Here is a 7,493-nt window from a genome sequence, read left to right as displayed (position 1 = left end):
TGCAATTAGTATCACAAAATTCGTATGAAAAATTACAAAAATCATTTTCTCCCTCATGTCTTCACTAAAAATCACAAAATAAGTAAAAAGATTTTGTAAAAGGAATTTATCAAAATTAGCATAAAAAAAAGTATCAAAATTAATATCAATAGACACTTAGATAGGAAACGTGTCTCAATTTTCAAATATTTTTACAAGATAATTAAAATACATAATGCACCACACTACTCGAAAAACCATATTTTTAGGTATTTTTATTGATTTTTTAAAATATTTTTAGTCTGGATCCAGCGAGTTCTCCAATCCCAACTGCTGATTTGCCAATCTGAAGCTACTTTTTAGATAGACGATCTAGGTCACCAATTCATTTTCTAAAACCGTGGTATTTGTCTTAGTTGTTTATTTGTCATACCTTATGTAGTATTTTGATTTCCATTACACCGAAATGCACATGCGTAACTCATTCTATCGCATTAATCGAAGGTAGAGTGGCTATAAAAATTACTATACAGGAAGACCTTTCAATGATAAATACAGGACGGTAGGGTGCTCTTACTTCTCTTTTCCTTGGTAGAGGATCCTTAAAAACGATTGTCAAATTGATGAAATCTTGTTCATCTCTAGCACATGATATTTCTTTTATTTATAGAATTTACTATTCACAAGTCGCTATTCATGAGTTTTGTAAACTTTTATTTATAGAATTTACTATTCACAAGTTGCTATTCATGAGTTTTGTGAACTTTTATTTATAGAATTTACTATTCACAAGTTGCTATTCATGAGTTTTGTTCACAAAGGTATTTATCAAATTTAAAATATTATTCAGGATTATTATGTGCCCATTGTGAGGAGGTGGTGTGCAAGTCTAATGATAATCTAATTGAACTTTTGAGTTCTAGAGAAGTGATGCTGGATCAATGGATGTTACGGTCGCTCACTTTTAAGATTTCCTCACTGTCTTTGAATATTGCCGCACCAAGTGGTATCAGAGTAGGTTTTATCACACTGAACCTGAGATCCTCAAAACCTTGGTTGTGCGTACGTTGGATCAACTGATAGATTTGATGATCCATTGAGCTGCAAACTCTGAAGGCATGTTGGGAAAGTATGAGTTGCATGAGAATCACGCTAACTACCTGACATTACATGGACATTTTCTAAAATCTTCTGAAGAGAATCCCTTTGCAGGTATCATTTCAGATTGCAAGATTGAATCACCACTTATTGAAAGAGTGCCAATGTGGTAGGACTACACCACTAACTACCAAAGGTAAATTGAAAAGTATAAAAGGTTCAGTAATCATAAAAAAAGGGATCTCATGAAGAACAAGAGGGCAAGTTCTTCTTCTAGCCTTGGCGGATTGATGTAGTCTCACTGAAGATATCTCCAACATGTAACTTCTATTTTATTTATTTATTTTACAATTCAAAAGCTATTGTTCATGAGTATGTTCACAATGATATTTCTAGAATTTTTAATATTATCCAGGTGTATTTTAGAGTCTTACATTATTTAGTTACATCTCAAGTTAAGTTTTTGGTTATGCTTATAGATAGACTCTTATATGTCCATTGTGAGGAGGTGGTGTGAAATTTTAGTAATATTCCATTTGAACTTTTGTGTTCTAGAGTTATGAAATTGGATTAATGGTTGTTGAGATCTCTCTTTTATGAGAGATTTGTTGTTGCGCTCTCCCTCTTTTGAGATTTTTCTGGTTTCCTTCAATTCAGAAATGCATTTTTTTGAAGTCGATACGAATCCTTTCTCTAACATAAATATACGAGTCACTTCCTATTCCTTATTATACATGAAACACAAAAGCCAAGAACATTGTAATAAGTCAAGGGAGTTGAGGTGAACGTTTGTTTTGGACAAGAATCGGGGTCGCCGTGTACCACCAAATGTTTCAAACAGCCATGATTGCATGCATAAGTTCATGGTGAAAAGATATTCCACACTACTGACTAGGAGGAGCATGGCACGGAGAGGGAGACCCATTACAAGATAACAACCCGCATATAAAATAAAATTTTTAACAGATTTTATTGAGAAAATGGGTGCTTATATTTACTATTAAGATGTTTATCAAAATTGGAAATGCATTCCATTATATAATGGGCAGAGAACAATAACATGCACTTTAAGAATTACTAACCCAAATGGATTAAACTTTTTAGGTATGTATCATTCCCAAGGTGGAGTCCATTTAGAGGTTATTAGCACCGTCAATCCATCGTTCGAAGGCCACCAGTGATTCGTGAGGTGTGTATTCTGCAACAGTGTGCCCAGCACGCTGTTGAATTGGCACACCATGATTTACTTCAATAGGTACAATAACGAGCAAAATATTTATTGAAACTTTGATAGAAGAAAGAACATTGGCATTTAGATCACATACATGAATGTAGCAAATAGTCGATTATGGACATATTACACTGTGTATCTGCAATTCAAAACATTGATCACCACCTTTGGCTCTAGTTTTTCACACTATCCATCAATATCTCACGGAAATATACTAAAATGCACGCTTGAGCTAATTTTTATATCATTAGCTCACATTCCAAACGGGAGATTTGTTTGAGAACAAATTTTGTCAAAGTTCCATAGTCATCCCAATAAACAAGCTCCTTCAAAAAATGAAGGAAAAAATAAAATGGGGTCTTTTAGGAAAGAGAAAATGCAGCAAATATGGGCCATCCATTTTCAGAAAGATAAAAATACAATTAGATCTAGACCTTAATTTATTTGACTACAATCTTGCAAATGTTATTGTAATCACGAGATGAACTAGTATCTATGGTCAAGGAAATCCCCCAAGTTTAGTTTTGTCTGGTGTTTACGGCCGTGAGCTAATGTAGTAGATAATAGATATGTGTTTAAGGGTGTATGCAAGTAGTTCCATCCTATATATATAGGAAAATACTGAGATTATCCCACTAGCTCATATGAACATATGACCCCAACGGTCCAGATTGAATCTGGGCCGATCTGACGGTCACAACCTCATTTCGTGTTTAAATTTTAATTGTTTTTCTACAAATCTAAATAACTTAAAATTTTAGGGGTTCATTCTTCTCATCGCGTCGCACCTGATAAAAATATTTAAAAAATAATTCGCAATAGATAAATTGACAAAATTACCCCCAAAACATTTCACGGGAATTTTGATCAATTTATTTCCTGTAAATTATTTTTTTGATATTTTTATTAGATTATCCTATTTTTGTAGAACACACGCCTAATATTTCAAGTTATTTTGATTTGTAGAAAAAAATTAAAATTAAAATACGAAATGAGATCGTGACCGTCAGATCGGCCCAGATACAATCTGGGCCGTTGGGCTCATATGTTCATATGAGCTAGTAGGCTACTCTCAATATTTTCCATATATATATATATATATATATATATATATATATATATATGGGAATGGATCCTATCAGCCCATGGGCTGACAGCCAGCCAATCTGGCGGTTACAATCGCATTTTGTATTTGAATTTTTATTTTTTTTACAAGTCAAAATCACTTGAAATTTTAGGCCTTGGAAATCTTTGTGATAGCCTTAAAATATATTTTTATATTATTTATACAATTTAAAGCTTCAAAAACAGTGTAGATCGACAGATCTATGAAAACTTGAAAATCTTGAAAATTGACGGTCCAAAAATGTGTTACAAAGTACACTATTTTCAAAATTTGAATCCATTTTTTTTTCATGTCCATGCTCCTCTTCTAGTGAAAATTTTGAGATATGCTCAAATTTGATTGTTTAGAGCCTCGGTCCTATATAAACTTCTCCATATATATATATATATGGAAAATTATCCTATGAGCCAGAGGGCTCACAAGAAAAAGTGAGCCCAACGGCCCATATTCAATCTGGGTCGATCTAACGGTCACGTATGTCCGTTAGTGTTTAAATTTTATTTTATTTTTTACAAATTCAAATCACTTAAAAGTTTAGATGTGTCTTACTCTCATCAAGCACCATTAGGCATCCGTGATTGTCAAATTGGTCCAAATTAAATCTGGGCAGTTGGGCTCATTTTTACTTGGCGTACAGGATATATGGAAAATTCTTAAAAATGCCTATAGGTGAAGTACAACAATGTTTGCCCTTGTCATGGACATGCTATGTCCGTGATGACTTTTCCTAAAAACTACTATGGATCTACAGGAGCCATGGCGGTCCCCCATTTTTTGCTTCAAATATAGGTGAAACAATTCCTGTCACAGACTTGCTATGTCCATGATAGACCGCCACGGACATGCTAGGTCTGTGGCTGTCTTTAATCCTCACCGTCCAAAAAAATTAGACAGCGTTGAGCTTATGGGCAAAAACACTGTTCATTTTCACTTATAGGCATTGCCCGTGGTGGTCAAACTATCATGCACATTGCAAGTCAGTGGCGGTCAAAAACTCGGGGAACCATCACAGACCACGCGCCGTCAACACTGTAGCATTTCGCCGATAGGTGTTTTAAACACTTTTCCATATATATATATATATATATATATATATATATATATATATATATATATATATATATATATATAAACCCATACACACCCCCCCCAAATGGAAAGAGAAAGAGATAAATTGCTCAAATCTTTTACAATACTATGGATGATAAAAAAGTAAAAATAGAAACGATAGTAGGGTGCTCATCAAATTGTTCAAACGTATTTAGTTTGTGCAATGTGAGGATAACTATGCCAGTTAAAATGATAATAAAATAAAATAAAATAAAAATAAAAAGAACATACTCTGCTATCTTGTGCTCTATAAACCATGGTCACCAGCTCTCCAACTCTGTATAATTCAACCTTCTTATCCATTCCAAGGCTCCAATGTATGGAGCGGCCATGTCATGGTCCCCACTAGAACAACAATTGTAAAATAGTTTTTTATTACAACTCCAATCCAGTATTTCCACAACATATAAAAAGGAGATAACATGACATGAGTGAATTCTAGAGAAAAGCATAAATTTTTGCTTAAATGTCCATTTAGAGAGTTCTAAAGACTAAATTGATGAGCTTTTAAAAATCTGTGACCCATATCTTTGTGTTTTTTTGTAACTTAAGGCATATGGACTTCAAGTCATGGTTAAAACCTTACTAAAAAGTCAATGATGAATTTTATTCCCTAAGTTTGTTAAGTTTCTCTTACACCATTTTGAGTCCTGGAAACCCTAGAGTGGTGAACTTGTCAATCTTACAAGAAGACCGACTTTTTAGAAGGATGTGTGGTTCAAAGATTAGAAAGTGGAGAGTCATGATAGTCTTATTAAGTTGTTTTTTTCCCTATTTTACAAGTTAGTCTCCACACTTTGTTTAAACTTTTAGAAATATGTTGTACATATTTTGTGGCGGTCTAGGTTTCTAAGATTATAAAAGATCTATTTACCAATTTCGAAAGTAGCAACATGATTAGGGAGTTTAGAAAATTGAAGATAGCTTCAGTTTTATGCTGTATGAAAGAAAAATGGATCAAACCTCATTGAATATCATCATAAGTCTATGGCTGATTCAATCAATTTTACTAATACAATTTAACTTTCTATTCATTATGAGAGGCCACTTTAACACATATATTCCTTACGTCTTTTGGTAGAAACATTGATTCTACAACTCAAGCCTGGGTATGCGAGAGTCTCAGGCAATATGCGATCCAAACCTCAGCTAATGTACATTATTACAACTAACATCCATCTAACCAAAACCCATATCACTTAGATTTTAGTTAAACCCTAATTTGTCTAATTCAACCCCTTTATTCCTCTTATTATCCACTTCTACTTATCATAGAGGATCTTGATAGGTCCAAAGCCTAGTATCCTATACTTTATAAAGAACCTAAACCCTTTTTAACTCCTAAATCTTAACCTAATTAGAACTTCAAAACTTACATCAAGCCTTTTCTTATTAGCCATCCAAACATGTTGCACCCATGTAAAAGCCAAACCCTGTTGGTCGTACTGTAGTGTTGGTAACATAGTAAGTTGTCTGTTGAAGCTTATCTTGAATTCATGCATGTCAACTGAATAGGCCATATGGCTCTCACTTCTTCCAGAACCAAATTGATGAGTGTTTATTGTAACTAATGGATTGAAAGAATACCATGTGAGAAATTCTTAATGTATTTGTCGAAGAAGAGCTCATACACGTAGATTGACTACCTATCAATGGGAACAGATGAGGGCAACAACAATGAAAATAGAGAGCACTCCAGTAATTCTCCTCTTATAGAAGGCAATATTTCAATCATCCAACCTTCAAGAGTTGATATCATTCTTAAGACAAATACTAATAACTTTCATAAGGTGGCAAAAGTAAAGGATGACTAAAGCCTCATAGCACCTTCTAATAATCCATTTGTCAAGCTCATGAATATGTGGTCCAAAATCAACTTATTAGTATATTTTTTAGAGTAGGAGTTTGAATTTCCCATTATTAATTTAATAAGTGGTCCCATTTATTGACGACGTACTTGGTGCCAATTTAGTAGAAGAAGAAATTTCCAAGATCATGAAAAGAAGTAAACCTTTGGCCCACAAAGAAGTTGAGGATGTGATTTCCTTAGTGAAGAAAATGTTGATTCACAAGATGAAGATAATGTGGCAGAAAAATTAAGTGAATTAGTTCTTATTTGCTTCAACTCTTTTGTCAACATAAATAGATCATTTCTCCTGATATTTTCAAATGCGGTAATATTTATAACTGAGGCACACTTTAAAGTGGCATGTGCAAAAAAGAATATCACTGAAGGAAAATTGCTTTATGCTAGGCGCCATTTAAGATCATTTAAAACTCAAAAACAAAATTTCTTTAATAAGTAAAGAGTGATGTAAATCACTTTTGGAAGTATAAGTTTTCATAAGAAAGAAAGTCAATTGATACAAAGCTTAAATCAATGATCCCTTTAAGATTATAAGCCTTATATGTTACATCCTTTGTAATTCATATGTTTTAAGCTTCACTTTCATGTATTCATGTTGAAAACCTTCAAGATAAATTATTGACAAATTTTATTTTTGAGTGTGTTAGGTTCTTTGTTTCCATTAGTGAGTGCAAGAAACCCCACGTAAGGGAAATTAAAATTTTAGAAAGTTGATTCTTTCCTTGCTTCACTGGTGAAACCTAGTTTCCTATGTTTGTATAAAGAGTTAAGAAAAAGTCTTTCCGTGTTTTGCGAGATTCTATTTCCTAAAACTATGAATTAATTGGTTATTTAATTTTGAAGAATCTTTAATATTAGGAAGTTTTGGAAAGTAGAGATATGTACGCATATAAATTCAAATAATTTGAGTAATAAAATTTAGCTTTCCAATTGTGATGGGAATATGAAATTTCTCATTTGTTTTTACAAAAATAGTGAATATACAACTCTAGCCTCATATAAGTGAATGCCCTCCAATAATTAGAGCCCCTCTTCATCTTTTCATGGGAGGTTTCCCAAAGCCATACCATGTACATTGGAGG

Source organism: Amborella trichopoda, chromosome 6 (genome assembly GCF_054954075.1).
Source record: "Amborella trichopoda isolate Santa Cruz 75 chromosome 6, AtrichopodaSantaCruz75HAP2 v2.0, whole genome shotgun sequence".
Lineage (NCBI taxonomy): Eukaryota > Viridiplantae > Streptophyta > Magnoliopsida > Amborellales > Amborellaceae > Amborella > Amborella trichopoda.
The sequence above is the reverse complement of the archived record's forward strand: the minus strand, read 5'-3'. Positions refer to the sequence as shown.